Raw genomic sequence first — 24,546 nt, forward strand, 5'->3', positions numbered from 1 at the left:
CAGGACAAAAAAAGGGAATAATAACGTTCCAAGCAGCCTCAGAAAGAAGTGCGAGGGTCCCATCTTTCGTTAATGGTCATAACTGTGCATCATTTCCTTTGAAGTGTAGGGTTGATTCTCTGACCATCTGTCTCCCTGACTTTGAGCAGAGACCGATAGTTGAGCAGTCTCTTGCCACAAAAAGCTGGCACAAGCCTGCTTTTTTCCGCTCTGGCAGCGAGGAAACGAGAGATTGGTCCTCACAAGAAAAAAAATCAATCCATGCTAGCAGAGGATGGTTTTGATCCATCGACCTCTGGGTTATGGGCCCAGCACGCTTCCGCTGCGCCACTCTGCTTCCTGCTCAAAATGCTGTGGTTATGCAGATCAGGAGCCTTCAGAGGAGTGGCATGGGATCGCTGGAGCTATTCTGGCAGGGCTCTCACCTCATTTGCCTAAGAATGTCACAAGGCATGCTGGGTGCAGAAAATCTTCGCCTTCCCCTCTCACAGTCAGTCATAGGGGAAAGTCAAGGCCCTCTCAGTCACTAGCCATGTAACGCCTTTGTCAAGACAGAAGCACCCCCACCCGCTCCTTCTCTGTGATCCTGCGCTACCATGCTCAGGTTTTGTCCTTACCTGGGAGCCAGAGGTGCACCCGGTGAGGGCTTGCCCGGTATCAGCGTTTGGGAGCGTTCGGGACGTGAGTGGACTTAGTACTGGAAGTTCTGTCCATTCGAAGCAGCCAACCTTCCTGCTGCAGACAGGGGCTGTTCCCTTGGGTTTCTTTCACCTTGCTCTCGGATAAATTTGGTTGTATGATGCAGTTGCCTGCGATGACTACAAGGTGGCGCTGCTTTCAGGTAAGAGCACAAATATGCAGAAAATGTTGGGGACTTTTGCCACATTTATCGGTGGTGGGTCTCGCACATTTTTTCCAGGGGAGAGATATTGACCTGAAACACTTTTTACTGCAGAGATGCTGCAGTTCTAAAGGCTGGTCGGGCAGAAGGGCTTAGCCGTTTCATTGCCTGCCCCCCTGCAGCCCATTTATTACCAGCAGTTGTGAGTGGTGACTGCTGTTTGTAAAATATACAAATTTCAGGACATAGAAAGTCGCAGACGGGGCTTTTGGGATGCCTGCCTATGTCTTTGTTTATTATTTATCTAATAGCTGAGTAATCTGGTCAAGATATTTCTCTTTTTTTTAACATATTGCGTTAGAATAGCTACAGCTTGCTTAATGTATAAATATTAGCACTGCGTTGGCCGGGAATCAAACCCGGGTCAACTGCTTGGAAGGCAGCTATGCTCACCACTATACCACCAACGCTCCATGGCATATGTTTTTTTTAAACTCTAGACATCACAACCCTGAGTTCAATGACTATATTGCACCAGTATCAGAGGTATTTTTGGTTTACAGACCAACATGAAAATCAGGAAAAAAGTTCTTGCAACTGCTAAGGAACTGGAGATTAAAACCAATGCAAAAGCTGCGCAGAAAAGGAGAAAGGGAAAGCAGCAGTTCAAATCATTGAAATAAGCATATATTGGCAGCAAGGGAAAAACAGCAGGGTAGAGAAAGAAAACAGCTCCACGAAATTCACAGGAGATTGATAATAGCAGGACAAAAAAAGGGAATAATAACATTCCAAGCAGGCTCAGAAAGAAGTGCGAGGGTCCCATCTTTCTTTAATGGTCATAACTGTGCATCATTTCCTTTGAAGTGTAGGGTTGATTCTCTGACCATCTGTCTCCCTGACTTTGAGCAGAGACCGATAGTTGAGCAGTCTCTTCCCACAAAAAGCTGGCACAAGCCTGCTGTTTTCCGTTCTGGCAGCGTGGAAACGAGAGAGTGGTCCTCACAAGAAAAAAATTCAATCCATGCTAGCAGAGGATGGTTTCGATCCATCGACCTCTGGGTTATGGGCCCAGCACGCTTCCGCTGCACCACTCTGCTTCCTGTTCAAAATGCTGTGGTTATGCAGATCAGGAGCCTTCAGAGGAGTGGCATGTGATCGCTGGAGCTATTCTGGCAGGGCTCTCACCTCATTTGCCTAAGAATGTCACAAGGCATGCTGGGTGCAGAAAATCTTCGCCTTCCCCTCTCACAGTCAGTCATAGGGGAAAGTCAAGGCCCTCTCAGTCACTAGCCATGTCACGCCTTTGTCAAGACAGAAGCACCCCCACCCGCTCCTTCTCTGTGATCCTGCGCTACCATGCTCAGGTTTTGTCCTTACCTGGGAGCCAGAGGTGCACCCGGTGAGGGCTTGCCCGGTATGAGCGTTCGGGACGTGAGTGGACTTAGGACTGGAAGTTCTGTCCATTCGAAGCAGCTAACCTTCCTGCTGCAGACAGGGGCTGTTCCCTTGGGTTTCTTTCACCTTGCTCTCGGATAAATTTGGTTGTATGATGCAGTTGCCTGCGATGACTACAAGGTGGCGCTGCTTTCAGGTAAGAGCTCAAATATGCAGAAAATGTTGGGGACTTTTGCCACATTTATCGGTGGTGGGTCTCGCACATTTTTTCCAGGGGAGAGATATTGACCTGAAACACTTTTTACTGCAGAGATGCTGCAGTTCTAAAGGCTGGTCGGGCAGAAGGGCTTAGCCGTTTCATTGCCTGCCCCCCTGCAGCCCATTTATTACCAGCAGTTGTGAGTGGTGACTGCTGTTTGTAAAATATTAAAATTTCAGGACATAGAAAGTCGCAGACGGGGCTTTTGGGATGCCTGCCTATGTCTTTGTTTATTATTTATCTAATAGCTGAGTAATCTGGTCAAGATATTTCTCTTTTTTTTAACATATTGCGTTAGAATAGCAACAGCTTGCTTAATGTATAAATATTAGCACTGCGTTGGCCGGGAATCAAACCCGGGTCAACTGCTTGGAAGGCAGCTATGCTCACCACTATACCACCAACGCTCCATGGCATATGTTTTTTTTAAACTCTAGACATCACAACCCTGAGTTCAATGACTATATTGTACCAGTATCAGAGGTATTTTTGGTTTACAGACCAACATGAAAATCAGGAAAAAAGTTCTTGCAACTGCTAAGGAACTGGAGATTGAAACCAATGCAAAAGCTGCGCAGAAAAGGAGAAAGGGAAAGCAGCAGTTCAAATCATTGAAATAAGCATATATTGGCAGCAAGGGAAAAACAGCAGGGTAGAGAAAGAAAACAGCTCCACGAAATTCACAGGAGATTGATAATAGCAGGACAAAAAAAGGGAATAATAACGTTCCAAGCAGCCTCAGAAAGAAGTGCGAGGGTCCCATCTTTCGTTAATGGTCTTAACTGTGCATCATTTCCTTTGAAGTGTAGGGTTGATTCTCTGACCATCTGTCTCCCTGACTTTGAGCAGAGACCGATAGTTGAGCAGTCTCTTCCCACAAAAAGCTTTCACAAGCCTGCTGTTTTCCGCTCTGGCAGCGTGGAAACGAGAGAGTGGTCCTCGCAAGAAAAAAAATCAATCCATGCTAGCAGAGGATGGTTTCGATCCATCAACCTCTGGGTTATGGGCCCAGCACGCTTCCGCTGCGCCACTCTGCTTCCTGCTCAAAATGCTGTGGTTATGCAGATCAGGCGCCTTCAGAGGAGTGGCATGGGATCGCTGGAGCTATTCTGGCAGGGCTCTCACCTCATTTGCCTAAGAATGTCACAAGGCATGCTGGGTGCAGAAAATCTTCGCCTTCCCCTCTCACAGTCAGTCATAGGGGAAAGTCAAGGCCCTCTCAGTCACTAGCCATGTCACGCCTTTGTCAAGACAGAAGCACCCCCACCTGCTCCTTCTCTGTGATCCTGCGCTACCATGCTCAGGTTTTGGCCTTACCTGGGAGCCAGAGGTGCACCCGGTGAGGGTGAGCGTTCGGGACGTGAGTGGACTTAGGACTGGAAGTTCTGTCCATTCGAAGCAGCCAACCTTCCTGCTGCAGACAGGGACTGTTCCCTTGGGTTTCTTTCACCTTGCTCTTGGATAAATTTGGTTGTATGCTGCAGTTGCCTGCGATGACTACAAGGTGGCGCTGCTTTCAGGTAAGAGCACAAATATGCAGAAAATGTTGGGGACTTTTGCCACATTTATCGGTGGTGGGTCTCGCACATTTTTTCCAGGGGAGAGATATTGACCTGAAACACTTTTTACTGCAGAGATGCTGCAGTTCTAAAGGCTGGTCGGGCAGAAGGGCTTAGCCGTTTCATTGCCTGCCCCCCTGCAGCCCATTTATTGCCAGCAGTTGTGAGTGGTGACTGCTGTTTGTAAAATATAAAAATTTCAGGACATAGAAAGTCGCAGACGGTGCTTTTGGGATGCCTGCCTATGTCTTTGTTTATTATTTATCTAATAGCTGAGTAATCTGGTCAAGATATTTCTCTTTTTTTTAACATATTGCGTTAGAATAGCTACAGCTTGCTTAATGTATAAATATTAGCACTGCGTAGGCCGGGAATCGAACCCGGGTCAACTGTTTGGAAGGCAGGTATGCTCACCACTATACCACCAACGCTCCGTGGCATATGTTTTTTTTAAACTCTAGACATCACAACCCTGAGTTCAATGACTATATTGCACCAGTATCAGAGGTATTTTTGGTTTACAGACCAACATGAAAATCAGGAAAAAAGTTCTTGCAACTGCTAAGGAACTGGAGATTGAAACCAATGCAAAAGCTGCGCAGAAAAGGAGAAAGGGAAAGCAGCAGTTCAAATCATTGAAATAAGCATATATTGGCAGCAAGGGAAAAACAGCAGGGTAGAGAAAGAAAACAGCTCCACGAAATTCACAGGAGATTGATAATAGCAGGACAAAAAAAGGGAATAATAACGTTCCAAGCAGGCTCAGAAAGAAGTGCGAGGGTCCCATCTTTCTTTAATGGTCATAACTGTGCATCATTTCCTTTGAAGTGTAGGGTTGATTCTCTGACCATCTGTCTCCCTGACTTTGAGCAGAGACCGATAGTTGAGCAGTCTCTTCCCACAAAAAGCTGGCACAAGCCTGCTGTTTTCCGCTCTGGCAGCGTGGAAACGAGAGAGTGGTCCTCACAAGAAAAAAATTCAATCCATGCTAGCAGAGGATGGTTTTGATCCATCGACCTCTGGGTTATGGGCCCAGCATGCTTCCGCTGCGCCACTCTGCTTCCTGTTCAAAATGCTGTGGTTATGCAGATCAGGAGCCTTCAGAGGAGTGGCATGGGATCGCTGGAGCTATTCTGGCAGGGCTCTCACCTCATTTGCCTAAGAATGTCACAAGGCATGCTGGGTGCAGAAAATCTTCGCCTTCCCCTCTCACAGTCAGTCATAGGGGAAAGTCAAGGCCCTCTCAGTCACTAGCCATGTCACGCCTTTGTCAAGACAGAAGCACCCCCACCCGCTCCTTCTCTGTGATCCTGAGCTACCATGCTCAGGTTTTGGCCTTACCTGGGAGCCAGAGGTGCACCCGGTGAGGGCGAGCGTTCGGGACGTGAGTGGACTTAGGACTGGAAGTTCTGTCCATTCGAAGCAGCCAACCTTCCTGCTGCAGACAGGGGCTGTTCCCTTGGGTTTCTTTCACCTTGCTCTCGGATAAATTTGGTTGTATGCTGCAGTTGCCTGCGATGACTACAAGGTGGCGCTGCTTTCAAGTAAGAGCACAAATATGCAGAAAATGTTGGGGACTTTTGCCACATTTATCGGTGGTGGGTCTTGCACATTTTTTCCAGGGGAGAGATATTGACCTGAAACACTTTTTACTGCAGAGATGCTGCAGTTCTAAAGGCTGGTCGGGCATAAGGGCTTAGCCGTTTCATTGCCTGCCCCCCTGCATCCCATTTATTACCAGCAGTTGTGAGTGGTGACTGCTGTTTGTAAAATATAAAAATTTCAGGACATAGAAAGTCGCAGACGGGGCTTTTGGGATGCCTGCCTATGTCTTTGTTTATTATTTATCTAATAGCTGAGTAATCTGGTCAAGATATTTCTCTTTTTTTTAACATATTGCGTTAGAATAGCTACAGCTTGCTTAATGTATAAATATTAGCACTGCGTTGGCCGGGAATCGAACCCGGATCAACTGCTTGGAAGGCAGCTATGCTCACCACTATACCACCAACGCTCCATGGCATATGTTTTTTTTAAACTCTAGACATCACAACCCTGAGTTCAATGACTATATTGCACCAGTATCAGAGGTATTTTTGGTTTACAGACCAACATGAAAATCAGGAAAAAAGTTCTTGCAACTGCTAAGGAACTGGAGATTGAAACCAATGCAAAAGCTGCGCAGAAAAGGAGAAAGGGAAAGCAGCAGTTCAAATCATTGAAATAAGCATATATTGGCAGCAAGGGAAAAACAGCAGGGTAGAGAAAGAAAACAGCTCCACGAAATTCACAGGAGATTGATAATAGCAGGACAAAAAAAGGGAATAATAACGTTCCAAGCAGCCTCAGAAAGAAGTGCGAGGGTCCCATCTTTCGTTAATGGTCATAACTGTGCATCATTTCCTTTGAAGTGTAGGGTTGATTCTCTGACCATCTGTCTCCCTGACTTTGAGCAGAGACCGATAGTTGAGCAGTCTCTTCCCACAAAAAGCTGGCACAAGCCTGCTGTTTTCCGCTCTGGCAGCGTGGAAACGAGAGAGCGGTCCTCACAAGAAAAAAAATGAATCCATGCTAGCAGAGGATGGTTTCGATCCATCGACCTCTGGGTTATGGGCCCAGCACGCTTCCACTGCGCCACTCTGCTTCCTGTTCAAAATGCTGTGGTTATGCAGATCAGGAGCCTTCAGAGGAGTGGCATGGGATCGCTGGAGCTATTCTGGCAGGGCTCTCACCTCATTTGCCTAAGAATGTCACAAGGCATGCTGGGTGCAGAAAATCTTCGCCTTCCCCTCTCACAGTCAGTCATAGGGGAAAGTCAAGGCCCTCTCAGTCACTAGCCATGTCACGCCTTTGTCAAGACAGAAGCACCCCCACCTGCTCCTTCTCTGTGATCCTGCGCTACCATGCTCAGGTTTTGGCCTTACCTGGGAGCCAGAGGTGCACCCGGTGAGGGCTTGCCCGGTATGAGCGTTCGGGACGTGAGTGGACTTAGGACTGGCAGTTCTGTCCATTCGAAGCAGCCAACCTTCCTGCTGCAGACAGGGGCTGTCCCCTTTGGTTTCTTTCACCTTGCTCTCGGATAAATTTGGTTGTATGCTGCAGTTGCCTGCGATGACTACAAGGTGGCGCTGCTTTCAGGTAAGAGCACAAATATGCATAAAATGTTGGGGACTTTTGCCACATTTATCGGTGGTGGGTCTCGCACATTTTTTCCAGGGGAGAGATATTGACCTGAAACACTTTTTACTGCAGAGATGCTGCAGTTCTAAAGGCTGGTCGGGCAGAAGGGCTTAGCCGTTTCATTGCCTGCCCCCCTGCAGCCCATTTATTACCAGCAGTTGTGAGTGGTGACTGCTGTTTGTAAAATATAAAAAATTTCAGGACATAGAAAGTCGCAGACGGGGCTTTTGGGATGCCTGCCTATGTCTTTGTTTATTATTTATCTAATAGCTGAGTAATCTGGTCAAGATATTTCTCTTTTTTTTAACATATTGCGTTAGAATAGCTACAGCTTGCTTAATGTATAAATATTAGCACTGCGTTGGCCGGGAATCGAACCCGGGTCAACTGCTTGGAAGGCAGCTATGCTCATCACTATACCACCAACGCTCCGTGGCATATGTTTTTTTTAAACTCTAGACATCACAACCCTGAGTTCAATGACTATATTGCACCAGTATCAGAGGTATTTTTGGTTTACAGACCAACATGAAAATCAGGAAAAAAGTTCTTGCAACTGCTAAGGAACTGGAGATTGAAACCAATGCAAAAGCTGCGCAGAAAAGGAGAAAGGGAAAGCAGCAGTTCAAATCATTGAAATAAGCATATATTGGCAGCAAGGGAAAAACAGCAGGGTAGAGAAAGAAAACAGCTCCACGAAATTCACAGGAGATTGATAATAGCAGTACAAAAAAAGGGAATAATAACGTTCCAAGCAGGCTCAGAAAGAAGTGCGAGGGTCCCATCTTTCTTTAATGGTCATAACTGTGCATCATTTCCTTTGAAGTGTAGGGTTGATTCTCTGACCATCTGTCTCCCTGACTTTGAGCAGAGACCGATAGTTGAGCAGTCTCTTCCCACAAAAAGCTGGCACAAGCCTGCTGTTTTCCGCTCTGGCAGCGTGGAAACGAGAGAGTGGTCCTCACAAGAAAAAAAATCAATCCATGCTAGCAGAGGATGGTTTAGATCCATCGACCTCTGGGTTATGGGCTCAGCAAGCTTCCGCTGCGCCACTCTGCTTCCTGTTCAAAATGCTGTGGTTATGCAGATCAGGAGCCTTCAGAGGAGTGGCATGGGGTCGCTGGAGCTATTCTGGCAGGGCTCTCACCTCATTTGCCTAAGAATGTCACAAGGCATGCTGGGTGCAGAAAATCTTCGCCTTCCCCTCTCACAGTCAGTCATAGGGGAAAGTCAAGGCCCTCTCAGTCACTAGCCATGTCACGCCTTTGTCAAGACAGAAGCACCCCCACCCGCTCCTTCTCTGTGATCCTGCGCTACCATGCTCAGGTTTTGGCCTTACCTGGGAGCCAGAGGTGCACCCGGTGAGTGCTTGCCCGGTATGAGCGTTCGGGACGTGAGTGGACTTAGGACTGGAAGTTCTGTCCATTCGAAGCAGCCAACCTTCCTGCTGCAGACAGGGGCTGTTCCCTTGGGTTTCTTTCACCTTGCTCTCGGATAAATTTGGTTGTATGCTGCAGTTGCCTGCGATGACTACAAGGTGGCGCTGCTTTAAGGTAAGAGCACAAATATACAGAAAATGTTGGGGAGTTTTGCCACATTTATCGGTGGTGGGTCTCGCACATTTTTTCCAGGGGAGAGATATTGACCTGAAACACTTTTTACTGCAGAGATGCTGCAGTTCTAAAGGCTGGTCGGGCAGAAGGGCTTAGCCGTTTCATTGCCTGCCCCCCTGCAGCCCATTTATTACCAGCAGTTGTGAGTGGTGACTGCTGTTTGTAAAATATAAAAATTTCAGGACATAGAAAGTCGCAGACGGGGCTTTTGGGATGCCTGCCTATGTCTTTGTTTATTATTTATCTAATAGCTGAGTAATCTGGTCAAGATATTTCTCTTTTTTTTAACATATTGCGTTAGAATAGCTACAGCTTGCTTAATGTATAAATATTAGCACTGCGTTGGCCAGGAATCGAACCCGGGTCAACTGCTTGGAAGGCAGCTATGCTCACCACTATACCACCAACGCTCCGTGGCATATGTTTTTTTTAAACTCTAGACATCACAACCCTGAGTTCAATGACTATATTGCACCAGTATCAGAGGTATTTTTGGTTTACAGACCAACATGAAAATAAGGAAAAAAGTTCTTGCAACTGCTAAGGAACTGGAGATTGAAACCAATGCAAAAGCTGCGCAGAAAAGGAGAAAGGGAAAGCAGCAGTTCAAATCATTGAAATAAGCATATAGTGGCAGCAAGGGAAAAACAGCAGGGTAGAGAAAGAAAACAGCTCCACGAAATTCACAGGAGATTGATAATAGCAGGACAAAAAAAGGGAATAATAACGTTCCAAGCAGGCTCAGAAAGAAGTGCGAGGGTCCCATCTTTCTTTAATGGTCATAACTGTGCATCATTTCCTTTGAAGTGTAGGGTTGATTCTCTGACCATCTGTCTCCCTGACTTTGAGCAGAGACCGATAGTTGAGCAGTCTCTTCCCACAAAAAGCTGGCACAAGCCTGCTTTTTTCCGCTCTGGCAGCGTGGAAACGAGAGAGTGGTCCTCACAAGAAAAAAAATCAATCCATGCTAGCAGAGGATGGTTTCGATCCATCGACCTCTGGGTTATGGGCCCAGCACGCTTCCGCTGCGCCACTCTGCTTCCTGCTCAAAATGCTGTGGTTATGCAGATCAGGAGCCTTCAGAGGAGTGGCATGGGCTCGCTGGAGCTATTCTGGCAGGGCTCTCACCTCATTTGCCTAAGAATGTCACAAGGCATGCTGGGTGCAGAAAATCTTCGCCTTCCCCTCTCACAGTCAGTCATAGGGGAAAGTCAAGGCCCTCTCAGTCACTAGCCATGTCACGCCTTTGTCAAGACAGAAGCACCCCCACCCGCTCCTTCTCTGTGATCCTGCGCTACCATGCTCAGGTTTTGGCCTTACCTGGGAGCCAGAGGTGCACCCGGTGAGGGCTTGCCCGGTATGAGCGTTTGAGAGCGTTCGGGACGTGAGTGGACTTAGGACTGGAAGTTCTGTCCATTCGAAGCAGCCAACCTTCCTGCTGCAGACAGGGGCTGTCCCCTTGGGTTTCTTTCACCTTGCTCTCGGATAAATTTGGTTGTATGCTGCAGTTGCCTGCGATGACTACAAGGTGGCGCTGCTTTCAGGTAAGAGCACAAATATGCATAAAATGTTGGGGACTTTTGCCACATTTATCGGTGGTGGGTCTCGAACATTTTTTCCAGGGGAGAGATATTGACCTGAAACACTTTTTACTGCAGAGATGCTGCAGTTCTAAAGGCTGGTCGGGCAGAAGGGCTTAGCCGTTTCATTGCCTGCCCCCCTGCAGCCCATTTATTACCAGCAGTTGTGAGTGGTGACTGCTGTTTGTAAAATATAAAAATTTCAGGACATAGAAAGTCGCAGACGGGGCTTTTGGGATGCCTGCCTATGTCTTTGTTTATTATTTATCTAATAGCTGAGTAATCTGGTCAAGATATTTCTCTTTTTTTTAACATATTGCGTTAGAATAGCTACAGCTTGCTTAATGTATAAATATTAGCACTGCGTTGGCCGGGAATCAAACACGGGTCAACTGCTTGGAAGGCAGCTATGCTCACCACTATACCACCAACGCTCCATGGCATATGTTTTTTTGAAACTCTAGACATCACAACCCTGAGTTCAATGACTATATTGTACCAGTATCAGAGGTATTTTTGGTTTACAGACCAACATGAAAATCAGGAAAAAAGTTCTTGCAACTGCTAAGGAACTGGAGATTGAAACCAATGCAAAAGCTGCGCAGAAAAGGAGAAAGGGAAAGCAGCAGTTCAAATCATTGAAATAAGCATATATTGGCAGCAAGGGAAAAACAGCAGGGTAGAGAAAGAAAACAGCTCCACGAAATTCACAGGAGATTGATAATAGCAGGACAAAAAAAGGGAATAATAACGTTCCAAGCAGCCTCAGAAAGAAGTGCGAGGGTCCATCTTTCGTTAATGGTCATAACTGTGCATCATTTCCTTTGAAGTGTAGGGTTGATTCTCTGACCATCTGTCTCCCTGACTTTGAGCAGAGACCGATAGTTGAGCAGTCTCTTCCCACAAAAAGCTGGCACAAGCCTGCTGTTTTCCGCTCTGGCAGCGTGGAAACGAGAGAGTGGTCCTCACAAGAAAAAAAATCAATCCATGCTAGCAGAGGATGGTTTCGATGCATTGACCTCTGGGTTATGGGCCCAGCACGCTTCCGCTGCGCCACTCTGCTTCCTGCTCAAAATGCTGTGGTTATGCAGATCAGGAGCCTTCAGAGGAGTGGCATGGGATCGCTGGAGCTATTCTGGCAGGGCTCTCACCTCATTTGCCTAAGAATGTCACAAGGCATGCTGGGTGCAGAAAATCTTCGCCTTCCCCTCTCACAGTCAGTCATAGTGGAAAGTCAAGGCCCTCTCAGTGACTAGCCATGTCACGCCTTTGTCAAGACAGAAGCACCCCCACCCGCTCCTTCTCTGTGATCCTGCGCTACCATGCTCAGGTTTTGGCCTTACCTGGGAGCCAGAGGTGCACCCGGTGAGGGCTTGCCCGGTATGAGCGTTCGGGACGTGAGTGGACTTAGGACTGGAAGTTCTGTCCATTCGAAGCAGCCAACCTTCCTGCTGCAGACAGGGGCTGTTCCCTTGGGTTTCTTTCACCTTGCTCTCGGATAAATTTGGTTGTATGCTGCAGTTGCCTGCGATGACTACAAGGTGGCGCTGCTTTCAGGTAAGAGCACAAATATGCAGAAAATGTTGGGGACTTTTGCCACATTTATCGGTGGTGGGTCTCGCACATTTTTTCCAGGGGAGAGATATTGACCTGAAACACTTTTTACTGCAGAGATGCTGCAGTTCTAAAGGCTGGTCGGGCAGAAGGGCTTAGCCGTTTCATTGCCTGCCCCCCTGCAGCCCATTTATTGCCAGCAGTTGTGAGTGGTGACTGCTGTTTGTAAAATATAAAAATTTCAGGACATAGAAAGTCGCAGACGGGGCTTTTGGGATGCCTGCCTATGTCTTTGTTTATTATTTATCTAATAGCTGAGTAATCTGGTCAAGATACTTCTCTTTTTTTAACATATTGCGTTAGAATAGCTACAGCTTGCTTAATGAATAAATGTTAGCACTGCGTTGGCCGGGAATCGAACCCGGGTCAACTGCTTGGAAGGCAGCTATGCTCACCACTATACCACCAACGCTCCGTGGCATATGTTTTTTTTAAACTCTAGACATCACAACCCTGAGTTCAATGACTATATTGCACCAGTATCAGAGGTATTTTTGGTTTACAGACCAACATGAAAATCAGGAAAAAAGTTCTTGCAATTGCTAAGGAACTGGAGATTGAAACCAATGCAAAAGCTGCGCAGAAAAGGAGAAAGGGAAAGCAGCAGTTCAAATCATTGAAATAAGCATATATTGGCAGCAAGGGAAAAACAGCAGGGTAGAGAAAGAAAACAGCTCCACGAAATTCACAGGAGATTGATAATAGCAGGACAAAAAAAGGGAATAATAACGTTCCAAGCAGCCTCAGAAAGAAGTGCGAGGGTCCCATCTTTCGTTAATGGTCATAACTGTGCATCATTTCCTTTGAAGTGTAGGGTTGATTCTCTGACCATCTGTCTCCCTGACTTTGAGCAGAGACCGATAGTTGAGCAGTCTCTTCCCACAAAAAGCTGGCACAAGCCTGCTTTTTTCCGCTCTGGCAGCGTGGAAACGAGAGATTGGTCCTCACAAGAAAAAAAATCAATCCATGCTAGCAGAGGATAGTTTCGATCCATCGACCTCTGGGTTATGGGCCCAGCACGCTTCCGCTGCGCCACTCTGCTTCCTGCTCAAAATGCTGTGGTTATGCAGATCAGGAGCCTTCAGAGGAGTGGCATGGGCTCGCTGGAGCTATTCTGGCAGGGCTCTCACCTCATTTGCCTAAGAATGTCACAAGGCATGCTGGGTGCAGAAAATCTTCGCCTTCCCCTCTCACAGTCAGTCATAGGTGAAAGTCAAGGCCCTCTCAGTCACTAGCCATGTAACGCCTTTGTCAAGACAGAAGCACCCCCACCCGCTCCTTCTCTGTGATCCTGCGCTACCATGCTCAGGTTTTGTCCTTACCTGGGAGCCAGAGGTGCACCCAGTGAGGGCTTGCCCGGTATGAGCGTTTGGGAGCGTTTGGGACGTGAGTGGACTTAGGACTGGAAGTTCTGTCCATTCGAAGCAGCCAACCTTCCTGCTGCAGACAGGGGCTGTTCCCTTGGGTTTCTTTCACCTTGCTCTCGGATAAATTTGGTTGTATGATGCAGTTGCCTGCGATGACTACAAGGTGGCGCTGCTTTCAGGTAAGAGCTCAAATATGCAGAAAATGTTGGGGACTTTTGCCACATTTATCGGTGGTGGGTCTCGCACATTTTTTCCAGGGGAGAGATATTGACCTGAAACACTTTTTACTGCAGAGATTCTGCAGTTCTAAAGGCTGGTCGGGCAGAAGGGCTTAGCCGTTTCATTGCCTGCCCCCCTGCAGCCCATTTATTACCAGCAGTTGTGAGTGGTGACTGCTGTTTGTAAAATATAAAAATTTCAGGACATAGAAAGTCGCAGACGGGGCTTTTGGGATGCCTGCCTATGTCTTTGTTAATTATTTATCTAATAGCTGAGTAATCTGGTCAAGATATTTCTCTTTTTTTTAACATATTGCGTTAGAATAGCTACAGCTTGCTTAATGTATAAATATTAGCACTGCGTTGGCCGGGAATCGAACCCGGGTCAACTGCTTGGAAGGCAGCTATGCTCACCACTATACCACCAACGCTCCATGGCATATGTTTTTTTTAAACTCTAGACATCAAAACCCTGAGTTCAATGACTATATTGCACCAGTATCAGAGGTATTTTTGGTTTACAGACCAACATGAAAATCAGGAAAAAAGTTCTTGCAACTGCTAAGGAACTGGAGATTGAAACCAATGCAAAAGCTGCGCAGAAAAGGAGAAAGGGAAAGCAGCAGTTCAAATCATTGAAATAAGCATATATTGGCAGCAAGGGAAAAACAGCAGGGTAGAGAAAGAAAACAGCTCCACGAAATTCACAGGAGATTGATAATAGCAGGACAAAAAAAGGGAATAATAACGTTCCAAGCAGCCTCAGAAAGAAGTGCGAGGGTCCCATCTTTCGTTAATGGTCATAACTGTGCATCATTTCCTTTGAAGTGTAGGGTTGATTCTCTGACCATCTGTCTCCCTGACTTTGAGCAGAGACCGCTAGTTGAGCAGTCTCTTCCCACAAAAAGCTTTCACAAGCCTGCTGTTTTCCGCTCTGGGAGCGTGGAAACGAGAGAGTGGTCCTCGCAAGAAAAAAAATCAATCCATGCTAGCAGAGGATGGTTTCGATCCATCGACCTCTGGGTTATGGGCCCAGCACACTTCCGCTGCGCCACTCTGCTTCCTGCTCAAAATGCTGTGGTTATGCAGATCAGGAGCCTTCAGAGGAGTGGCATGGGATCGCTGGAGCTATTCTGGCAGGGCTCTCACCTCATTTGCCTAAGAATGTCACAAGGCATGCTGGGTGCAGAAAATCTTCGCCTTCCCCTCTCACAGTCAGTCATAGGGGAAAGTCAAGGCCCTCTCAGTCACTAGCCATGTCACGCCTTTGTCAAGACAGAAGCACCCCCACCCGCTCCTTCTCTGTGATCCTGCGCTACCATGCTCAGGTTTTGGCCTTACCTGGGAGCCAGAGGTGCACCCGGTGAGGGCTTGCCCGGTATGAGCGTTCGGGACGTGAGTGGACTTAGGACTGGAAGTTCTGTCCATTGGAAGCAGCCAACCTTCCTGCTGCAGACAGGGGCTGTTCCCTTGGGTTTCTTTCACCTTGCTCTTGGATAAATTTGGTTGTATGCTGCAGTTGCCTGCGATGACTACAAGGTGGCGCTGCTTTCAGGTAAGAGCACAAATATGCAGAAAATGTTGGGACTCTTTTGCCACATTTATCGGTGGTGGGTCTCGCACATTTTTTCCAGGGGAGAGATATTGACCTGAAACACTTTTTACTGCAGAGATGCTGCAGTTCTAAAGGCTGGTCGGGCAGAAGGGCTTAGCCGTTTCATTGCCTGCCCCCCTGCAGCCCATTTATTGCCAGCAGTTGTGAGTGGTGACTGCTGTTTGTAAAATATAAAAATTTCAGGACATAGAAAGTCGCAGACGGGGCTTTTGGGATGCCTGCCTATGTCTTTGTTTATTATTTATCTAATAGCTGAGTAATCTGGTCAAGATATTTCTCTTTTTTTTAACATATTGCGTTAGAATAGCTACAGCTTGCTTAATGTATAAATATTAGCACTGCGTTGGCCGGGAATCGAACCCGGGTCAACTGCTTGGAAGGCAGCTATGCTCACCACTATACCACCAACGCTCCGTGGCATATGTTTTTTTTAAACTCTAGACATCACAACCCTGAGTTCAATGACTATATTGCACCAGTATCAGAGTATTTTTCGTTTACAGACCAACATGAAAATCAGGAAAAAAGTTCTTGCAACTGCTAAGGAACTGGAGATTGAAACCAATGCAAAAGCTGCGCAGAAAAGGAGAAAGGGAAAGCAGCAGTTCAAATCATTGAAATAAGCATATATTGGCAGCAAGGGAAAAACAACAGGGTAGAGAAAGAAAACAGCTCCACGAAATTCACAGGAGATTGATAATGGCAGGACAAAAAAAGGGAATGATAACGTTCCAAGCAGCCTCAGAAAGAAGTGCGAGGGTCCCAGCTTTCGTTAATGGTCATAACTGTGCATCATTTCCTTTGAAGTGTAGTGTTGATTCTCTGACCATCTGTCTCCCTGACTTTGAGCAGAGACCGATAGTTGAGCAGTCTCTTCCCACAAAAAGCTGGCACAAGCCTGCTTTTTTCCGCTCTGGCAGCGTGGAAACGAGAGAGTGGTCCTCACAAGAAAAAAAATCAATCCATGCTAGCAGAGGATGGTTTCGATCCATCGACCTCTGGGTTATGGGCCCAGCACGCTTCCGCTGCGCCACTCTGCTTCCTGCTCAAAATGCTGTGGTTATGCAGATCAGGAGCCTTCAGAGGAGTGGCATGGGATCGCTGGAGCTATTCTGGCAGGGCTCTCACCTCATTTGCCTAAGAATGTCACAAGGCATGCTGGGTGCAGAAAATCTTCGCCTTCCCCTCTCACAGTCAGTCATAGGGGAAAGTCAAGGCCCTCTCAGTCACTAGCCATGTAACGCCTTTGTCAAGACAGAAGCACCCCCACCCGCTCCTTCTCTGTGATCCTGCGCTACCATGCTCAGGTTTTGTCCTTACCTGGGAGCCAGAGGTGCACCTGGTGAGGGCTTGCCCGGTATGAGCGTTTGGGAGCGTTCGGGACGTGAGTGGACTTAGGACTGGAAGTTCTGTCCATTCGAAACAGCCAACCTTCCTGCTGCAGACAGGGGCTGTTCCCTTGGGTTTCTTTCACCTTGCTCTCGGATAAATTTGGTTGTATGCTGCAGTTGCCTGCGATGACTACAAGGTGGCGCTGCTTTCAGGTAAGAGCACAAATATGCAGAAAATGTTGGGGACTTTTGCCACATTTATCGGTGGTGGGTCTCGCACATTTTTTCCAGGGGAGAGATATTGACCTGAAACACTTTTTACTGCAGAGATGCTGCAGTTCTAAAGGCTGGTCGGGCAGAAGGGCTTAGCCGTTTCATTGCCTGCCCCCCTGCAGCCCATTTATTACCAGCAGTTGTGAGTGGTGACTGCTGTTTGTAAAATATAAAAATTTCAGGACATAGAAAGTCGCAGACTGGGCTTTTGGGATGCCTGCCTATGTCTTTGTTTATTATTTATCTAATAGCTGAGTAATCTGTTCAAGATATTTCTCTTTTTTTTAACATATTGCGTTAGAATAGCTACAGCTGCTTAATGTATAAATATTAGCACTGCGTTGGCCGGGAATCAAACCCGGGTCAACTGCTTGGAAGGCAGCTATGCTCACCACTATACCACCAACGCTCCATGGCATATGTTTTTTTTAAACTCTAGACATCACAACCCTGAGTTCAATGACTATATTGCACCAGTATCAGAGGTATTTTTGGTTTACAGACCAACATGAAAATCAGGAAAAAAGTTCTTGCAACTGCTAAGGAACTGGAGATTAAAACCAATGCAAAAGCTGCGCAGAAAAGGAGAAAGGGAAAGCAGCAGTTCAAATCATTGAAATAAGCATATATTGGCAGCAAGGGAAAAACAGCAGGGTAGAGAAAGAAAACAGCTCCACGAAATTCACAGGAGATTGATAATAGCAGGACAAAAAAAGGGAATAATAACGTTCCAAGCAGGCTCAGAAAGAAGTGCGAGGGTCCCATCTTTCTTTAATGGTCATAACTGTGCATCATTTCCTTTGAAGTGTAGGGTTGATTCTCTGACCATCTGTCTCCCTGACTTTGAGCAGAGACCGATAGTTGAGCAGTCTCTTCCCACAAAAAGCTGGCACAAGCCTGCTGTTTTCCGCTCTGGCAGCGTGGAAATGAGAGAGTGGTCCTCACAAGAAAAAAATTCAATCCATGCTAGCAGACGATGGTTTCGATCCATCGACCTCTGGGTTATGGGCCCAGCACGCTTCCGCTGCGCCACTCTGCTTCCTGTTCAAAACGCTGTGGTTATGCAGATCAGGAGCCTTCAGAGGAGTGGCATGGGATCGCTGGAGCTATTCTGGCAGGGCTCTCACCTCATTTGCCTAAGAATGTCACAAGGCATGCTGGGTGCAGAAAATCTTCGCCTTCCCCTCTCACAGTCAGTCATAGGGGAAAGTCAAGGCCCTCTCAGTCACTAGCCATGTCACGCCTTTGTCAAGACAGAAGCACCCCCACCCGCTCCTTCTCTGTGATCCTGCGCTACCATGCTCAGGTTTTGTCCTTACCTGGGAGCCAGAGGTGCACCCGGTGAGGGCTTGCCCGGTATGAGCGTTTGGGAGCGTTCGGGACGTGAGTGGACTTAGGACTGGAAGTTCTGTCCATTCGAAGCAGCCAACCTTCCTGCTGCAGACAGGGGCTGTTCCCTTGGGTTTCTTTCACCTTGCTCTCGGATAAATTTGGTTGTATGATGCAGTTGCCTGCGATGACTACAAGGTGGCGCTGCTTTCAGGTAAGAGCTCAAATATGCAGAAAATGTTGGGGACTTTTGCCACATTTATCGGTGGTGGGTCTCGCACATTTTTTCCAGGGGAGAGATATTGACCTGAAACACTTTTTACTGCAGAGATGCTGCAGTTCTAAAGGCTGGTCGGGCAGAAGGGCTTAGCCGTTTCATTGCCTGCCCCCCTGCAGCCCATTTATTACCAGCAGTTGTGAGTGGTGACTGCTGTTTGTAAAATATTAAAATTTCAGGACATAGAAAGTCGCAGACGGGGCTTTTGGGATGCCTGCCTATGTCTTTGTTTATTATTTATCTAATAGCTGAGTAATCTGGTCAAGATATTTCTCTTTTTTTTAACATATTGCGTTAGAATAGCTACAGCTTGCTTAATGTATAAATATTAGCACTGCGTTGGCCGGGAATCAAACCCGGGTCAACTGCTTGGAAGGCAGCTATGCTCACCACTATACCACCAACGCTCCATGGCATATGTTTTTTTTAAACTCTAGACATCACAACCCTGAGTTCAATGACTATATTGTACCAGTATCAGAGGTATTTTTGGTTTACAGACCAACATGAAAATCAGGAAAAAAGTTCTTGCAACTGCTAAGGAACTGGAGATTGAAACCAATGCAAAAGCTGCGCAGAAAAGGAGAAAGGGAAAGCAGCAGTTCAAATCATTGAAATAAGCATATATTGGCAGCAAGGGAAAAACAGCAGGGTAGAGAAAGAAAACAGCTCCACGAAATTCACAGGAGATTGATAATAGCAGGACAAAAAAAGGGAATAATAACGTTCCAAGCAGCCTCAGAAAGAAGTGCGAGGGTCCCATCTTTCGTTAATGGTCATAACTGTGCATCATTTCCTTTGAAGTGTAGGGTTGATTCTCTGACCATCTGTCTCCCTGACTTTGAGCAGAGACCGATAGTTGAGCAGTCTCTTCCCACAAAAAGCTTTCACAAGCCTGCTGTTTTCCGCTCTGGCAGCGTGGAAACGAGAGAGTGGTCCTCGCAAGAAAAAAAATCAATCCATGCCAGCAGAGGATGGTTTCGATCCATCGACCTCTGGGTTATGGGCCCAGCACGCTTCCGATGCGCCACTCTGCTTCCTGCTCAAAATGCTGTGGTTATGCAGATCAGGAGCCTTCAGAGGAGTGGCATGGGATCGCTGGAGCTATTCTGGCAGGGCTCTCACCTCATTTGCCTAAGAATGTCACAAGGCATGCTGGGTGCAGAAAATCTTCGCCTTCCCCTCTCACAGTCAGTCATAGGGGAAAGTCAAGGCCCTCTCAGTCACTAGCCATGTCACGCCTTTGTCAAGACAGAAGCACCCCCACCTGCTCCTTCTCTGTGATCCTGCGCTACCATGCTCAGGTTTTGGCCTTACCTGGGAGCCAGAGGTGCACCCGGTGAGGGCTTGCCCGGTATGAGCGTTCGGGACGTGAGTGGACTTAGGATTGGAAGTTCTGTCCATTCGAAGCAGCCAACCTTCCTGCTGCAGACAGGGGCTGTTCCCTTGGGTTTCTTTCACCTTGCTCTTGGATAAATTTGGTTGTATGCTGCAGTTGCCTGCGATGACTACAAGGTGGCGCTGCTTTCAGGTAAGAGCACAAATATGCAGAAAATGTTGGGGACTTTTGCCACATTTATCGGTGGTGGGTCTCGCACATTTTTTCCAGGGGAGAGATATTGACCTGAAACACTTTTTACTGCAGAGATGCTGCAGTTCTAAAGGCTGGTCGGGCAGAAGGGCTTAGCCGTTTCATTGCCTGCCCCCCTGCAGCCCATTTATTGCCAGCAGTTGTGAGTGGTGACTGCTGTTTGTAAAATATAAAAATTTCAGGACATAGAAAGTCGCAGACGGGGCTTTTGGGATGCCTGCCTATGTCTTTGTTTATTATTTATCTAATAGCTGAGTAATCTGGTCAAGATATTTCTCTTTTTTTTAACATATTGCGTTAGAATAGCTACAGCTTGCTTAATGTATAAATATTAGCACTGCGTTGGCCGGGAATCGAACCCGGGTCAACTGCTTGGAAGGCAGCTATGCTCACCACTATACCACCAACGCTCCGTGGCATATGTTTTTTTTAAACTCTAGACATCACAACCCTGAGTTCAATGACTATATTGCACCAGTATCAGAGGTATTTTTGGTTTACAGACCAACATGAAAATCAGGAAAAAAGTTCTTGCAACTGCTAAGGAACTGGAGATTGAAACCAATGCAAAAGCTGCGCAGAAAAGGAGAAAGGGAAAGCAGCAGTTCAAATCATTGAAATAAGCATATATTGACAGCAAGGGAAAAACAGCAGGGTAGAGAAAGAAAACAGCTCCACGAAATTCACAGGAGATTGATAATAGCAGGACAAAAAAAGGGAATAATAACGTTCCAAGCAGCCTCAGAAAGAAGTGCGAGGGTCCCATCTTTCGTTAATGGTCATAACTGTGCATCATTTCCTTTGAAGTGTAGGGTTGATTCTCTGACCATCTGTCTCCCTGACTTTGAGCAGAGACCGATAGTTGAGCAGTCTCTTCCCACAAAAAGCTGGCACAAGCCTGCTTTTTTCCGCTCTGGCAGCGTGGAAACGAGAGATTGGTCCTCACAAGAAAAAAATTCAATCCATGCTAGCAGAGGATGGTTTCGATCCATCGACCTCTGGGTTATGGGCCCAGCACGCTTCCGCTGCGCCACTCTGCTTCCTGCTCAAAATGCTGAGGTTATGCAGATCAGGAGCCTTCAGAGGAGTGGCATGGGATCGCTGGAGCTATTCTGGCAGGGCTCTCACCTCATTTGCCTAAGAATGTCACAAGGCATGCTGGGTGCAGAAAATCTTCGCCTTCCCCTCTCACAGTCAGTCATAGGGGAAAGTCAAGGCCCTCTCAGTCACTAGCCATGTAACGCCTTTGTCAAGACAGAAGCACCCCCACCCGCTCCTTCTCTGTGATCCTGCGCTACCATGCTCAGGTTTTGTCCTTACCTGGGAGCCAGAGGTGCACCCGGTGAGGGCTTGCCCGGTATGAGCGTTTGGGAGCGTTCGGGACGTGAGTGGACTTAGGACTGGAAGTTCTGTCCATTCGAAGCAGCCAACCTTCCTGCTGCAGACAGGGGCTGTTCCCTTGGGTTTCTTTCACCTTGCTCTCGGATAAATTTGGTTGTATGATGCAGTTGCCTGCGATGACTACAAGGTGGCGCTGCTTTCAGGTAAGAGCTCAAATATGCAGAAAATGTTGGGGACTTTTGCCACATTTATCGGTGGTGGGTCTCGCACATTTTTTCCAGGGGAGAGATATTGACCTGAAACACTTTTTACTGCAGAGATTCTGCAGTTCTAAAGGCTGGTCGGGCAGAAGGGCTTAGCCGTTTCATTGCCTGCCCCCCTGCAGCCCATTTATTACCAGCAGTTGTGAGTGGTGACTGCTGTTTGTAAAATATAAAAATTTCAGGACATAGAAAGTCGCAGACGGGGCTTTTGGGATGCCTGCCTATGTCTTTGTTAATTATTTATCTAATAGCTGAGTAATCTGGTCAAGATATTTCTCTTTTTTTTAACATATTGCGTTAGAATAGCTACAGCTTGCTTAATGTATAAATATTAGCACTGCGTTGGCCGGGAATCGAACCCGGGTCAACTGCTTGGAAGGCAGCTATGCTCACCACTATACCACCAACGCTCCATGGCATATGTTTTTTTTAAACTCTAGACATCAAAACCCTGAGTTCAATGACTATATTGCACCAGTATCAGAGGTATTTTTGGTTTACAGACCAACATGAAAATCAGGAAAAAAGTTCTTGCAACTGCTAAGGAACTGGAGATTGAAACCAATGCAAAAGCTGCGCAGAAAAGGAGAAAGGGAAAGCAGCAGTTCAAATCATTGAAATAAGCATATATTGGCAGCAAGGGAAAAACAGCAGGGTAGAGAAAGAAAACAGCTCCACGAAATTCACAGGAGATTGATAATAGCAGGACAAAAAAAGGGAATAATAACGTTCCAAGCAGCCTCAGAAAGAAGTGCGAGGGTCCCATCTTTCGTTAATGGTCATAACTGTGCATCATTTCCTTTGAAGTGTAGGGTTGATTCTCTGACCATCTGTCTCCCTGACTTTGAGCAGAGACCGCTAGTTGAGCAGTCTCTTCCCACAAAAAGCTTTCACAAGCCTGCTGTTTTCCGCTCTGGCAGCGTGGAAACGAGAGAGTGGTCCTCGCAAGAAAAAAAATCAATCCATGCTAGCAGAGGATGGTTTCGATCCATCGACCTCTGGGTTATGGGCCCAGCACGCTTCCGCTGCGCCACTCTGCTTCCTGCTCAAAATGCTGTGGTTATGCAGATCAGGAGCCTTCAGAGGAGTGGCATGGGATCGCTGGAGCTATTCTGGCAGGGCTCTCACCTCATTTGCCTAAGAATGTCACAAGGCATGCTGGGTGCAGAAAATCTTCGCCTTCCCCTCTCACAGTCAGTCATAGGGGAAAGTCAAGGCCCTCTCAGTCACTAGCCATGTCACGCCTTTGTCAAGACAGAAGCACCCCCACCCGCTCCTTCTCTGTGATCCTGCGCTACCATGCTCAGGTTTTGGCCTTACCTGGGAGCCAGAGGTGCACCCGGTGAGGGCTTGCACGGTATGAGTGTTCGGGACGTGAGTGGACTTAGGACTGGAAGTTCTGTCCATTGGAAGCAGCCAACCTTCCTGCTGCAGACAGGGGCTGTTCCCTTGGGTTTCTTTCACCTTGCTCTTGGATAAATTTGGTTGTATGCTGCAGTTGCCTGCGATGACTACAAGGTGGCGCTGCTTTCAGGTAAGAGCACAAATATGCAGAAAATGTTGGGGACTTTTGCCACATTTATCGGTGGTGGGTCTCGCACATTTTTTCCAGGGGAGAGATATTGACCTGAAACACTTTTTACTGCAGAGATGCTGCAGTTCTAAAGGCTGGTCGGGCAGAAGGGCTTAGCCGTTTCATTGCCTGCCCCCCTGCAGCCCATTTATTGCCAGCAGTTGTGAGTGGTGACTGCTGTTTGTAAAATATAAAAATTTCAGGACATAGAAAGTCGCAGACGGGGCTTTTGGGATGCCTGCCTATGTCTTTGTTTATTATTTATCTAATAGCTGAGTAATCTGGTCAAGATATTTCTCTTTTTTTTAACATATTGCGTTAGAATAGCTACAGCTTGCTTAATGTATAAATATTAGCACTGCGTTGGCCGGGAATCTAACCCGGGTCAACTGCTTGGAAGGCAGCTATGCTCACCACTATACCACCAACGCTCCGTGGCATATGTTTTTTTTAAACTCTAGACATCACAACCCTGAGTTCAATGACTATATTGCACCAGTATCAGAGTATTTTTGGTTTACAGACCAACATGAAAATCAGGAAAAAAGTTCTTGCAACTGCTAAGGAACTGGAGATTGAAACCAATGCAAAAGCTGCGCAGAAAAGGAGAAAGGGAAAGCAGCAGTTCAAATCATTGAAATAAGCATATATTGGCAGCAAGGGAAAAACAGCAGGGTAGAGAAAGAAAACAGCTCCACGAAATTCACAGGAGATTGATAATAGCAGGACAAAAAAAGGGAATGATAACGTTCCAAGCAGCCTCAGAAAGAAGTGCGAGGGTCCCAGCTTTCGTTAATGGTCATAACTGTGCATCATTTCCTTTGAAGTGTAGTGTTGATTCTCTGACCATCTGTCTCCCTGACTTTGAGCAGAGACCGATAGTTGAGCAGTCTCTTCCCACAAAAAGCTGGCACAAGCCTGCTTTTTTCCGCTCTGGCAGCGTGGAAACGAGAGAGTGGTCCTCACAAGAAAAAAAATCAATCCATGCTAGCAGAGGATGGTTTCGATCCATCGACCTCTGGGTTATGGGCCCAGCACGCTTCCGCTGCGCCACTCTGCTTCCTGCTCAAAAGGCTGTGGTTATGCAGATCAGGAGCCTTCAGAGGAGTGGCATGGGATCGCTGGAGCTATTCTGGCAGGGCTCTCACCTCATTTGCCTAAGAATGTCACAAGGCATGCTGGGTGCAGAAAATCTTCGCCTTCCCCTCTCACAGTCAGTCATAGGGGAAAGTCAAGGCCCTCTCAGTCACTAGCCATGTAACGCCTTTGTCAAGACAGAAGCACCCCCACCCGCTCCTTCTCTGTGATCCTGCGCTACCATGCT

At 47.1% G+C, this 24,546-nt stretch overlaps 6 non-coding genes across 6 annotated transcripts; all 6 read right to left on the reverse strand.

Moving 5' to 3' along the window:
- Positions 1-5,999: 5,999 nt before the first annotated feature.
- On the reverse strand, positions 6,000-6,071 carry TRNAG-UCC (transfer RNA glycine (anticodon UCC)). Its single transcript has one exon. It is a non-coding gene; the product is annotated as a tRNA-Gly (tRNA).
- Positions 6,072-12,384: 6,313 nt separating this feature from the next.
- TRNAG-UCC (transfer RNA glycine (anticodon UCC)) lies at positions 12,385-12,456 on the reverse strand. Its single transcript has one exon. It is a non-coding gene; the product is annotated as a tRNA-Gly (tRNA).
- A 1,532-nt stretch (positions 12,457-13,988) lies between these two features.
- On the reverse strand, positions 13,989-14,060 carry TRNAG-UCC (transfer RNA glycine (anticodon UCC)). The gene has a single exon. It is a non-coding gene; the product is annotated as a tRNA-Gly (tRNA).
- Positions 14,061-15,583: 1,523 nt separating this feature from the next.
- On the reverse strand, positions 15,584-15,655 carry TRNAG-UCC (transfer RNA glycine (anticodon UCC)). Its single transcript has one exon. It is a non-coding gene; the product is annotated as a tRNA-Gly (tRNA).
- Positions 15,656-20,383: 4,728 nt separating this feature from the next.
- TRNAG-UCC (transfer RNA glycine (anticodon UCC)) lies at positions 20,384-20,455 on the reverse strand. The gene has a single exon. It is a non-coding gene; the product is annotated as a tRNA-Gly (tRNA).
- Positions 20,456-21,987: 1,532 nt separating this feature from the next.
- Positions 21,988-22,059, reverse strand: TRNAG-UCC (transfer RNA glycine (anticodon UCC)). The gene has a single exon. It is a non-coding gene; the product is annotated as a tRNA-Gly (tRNA).
- Positions 22,060-24,546: the final 2,487 nt, after the last annotated feature.

Source organism: Pleurodeles waltl, unplaced genomic scaffold, assembly GCF_031143425.1.
Source record: "Pleurodeles waltl isolate 20211129_DDA unplaced genomic scaffold, aPleWal1.hap1.20221129 scaffold_69, whole genome shotgun sequence".
Taxonomy (NCBI): domain Eukaryota; kingdom Metazoa; phylum Chordata; class Amphibia; order Caudata; family Salamandridae; genus Pleurodeles; species Pleurodeles waltl.